General features: G+C 43.2%; 1 long non-coding RNA gene across 15 annotated transcripts in view; it reads left to right on the plus strand.

Annotated features, from left to right (window-relative positions):
- Positions 1-1,245, plus strand: part of LOC106871257 (uncharacterized) — a 413,124-nt gene that overhangs the window by 135,417 nt on the left and 276,462 nt on the right. The window lies entirely within an intron of this gene.

The raw sequence follows: 1,245 nt of genomic DNA on the forward strand, positions 1-1,245 counted from the left end.
AACAATAATAATAATAATAATGCAGTACCAGACAGTGGCTCTCATGGCTTCTGATCTTAATTGATTGGAAGTGTTATCATATACATTGTTTTGTCTTGGTATAAAAAGATGGGCTACAGCAAATATTCTACTCAATACCACAGATTTGCTTGTCAGTTGTTTGACCCTAACTAGTTGAGCATGTCCCTGATGATATGTGCATCGCTGATCACGAGCAGAAGTTGAGAGTGCATCATAGCCATGTGTTGAGAAGAATTCTTTGGAGTTTGGATAATTCACCCCTGGAAACATGGGTGTTTCATTCAATATCCTTAAACAACCCTTATCTAGGGACCTTTTGAGCGGGATGGGCTACGCGACCTAAAAAAATTCTAACTGGGCCCCACCTGCAAGGTCCTGCGCTGTTTATCTTGATATGAAATGACTATGTCGCGTACATATGCTTGTGATGTATGTGCCTGGTGTGCCCTTATCAGACGGGTTGTCATGATGGGTATACTGGGCTTCGTATACTTTACCCCGGTGTCAATTTGATGGCATGCACTGCTCTCTCATAATAATAATAATAATAATAATAATAATAATAATAATAATAATAATCCTTTCTGCTGAAGGCACAAGGTCTGAATCTTGTGGGGAGGGGAGTAATTGATTACATTGATCCCAGTGTTTAACTGGTACTTAATTTATCGACACCGAAAGGATGAAAGACAAAGTCGACCTCGGCAGTATTTGAACTCAGGATGTAGCGCCGGGGGAAATACCGCTAAGCATTTCGTCCAACGTGCTAACATCTCTGCCAGTTCGCTACCTTATAGGTATGTTGCAATGACAAAGCCTGACCGGAGAGTACGGCATGGCTTGACAAAAAGAGCCTGATTGTCGTATGAACGATACCTGTGTCTGTCTATCTATCTATCTATCTATCTATCTATCTATCTATCTATCTATCTATCTATCTATCTGTCTGTCTATCTATCTATCCGAGGGGGCATCCCTGACGGACCGAACGTGCAATGTCGAAGGGTCTTGATAGATGCCCATTGACGCGAACTACCGAACGGATGCCTCTGTACAAGGCAGCCATCCAGCCGCGGAAAATGGGACCGAAGCCGGCTGCTATGAGGACAGCCTCCAAGTATTGATGGTCTACCCTATCGAAAGCTTTCGATTGATCTAAATTGATCAGGGCCCCACCCATGCCAGGTTCCTTAACTACCCTCTCTATGCGCTACATCATAGAGA

This window comes from Octopus bimaculoides, chromosome 20, assembly GCF_001194135.2.
Source record: "Octopus bimaculoides isolate UCB-OBI-ISO-001 chromosome 20, ASM119413v2, whole genome shotgun sequence".
In the NCBI taxonomy this organism is placed as follows: Eukaryota; Metazoa; Mollusca; class Cephalopoda; order Octopoda; family Octopodidae; genus Octopus; species Octopus bimaculoides.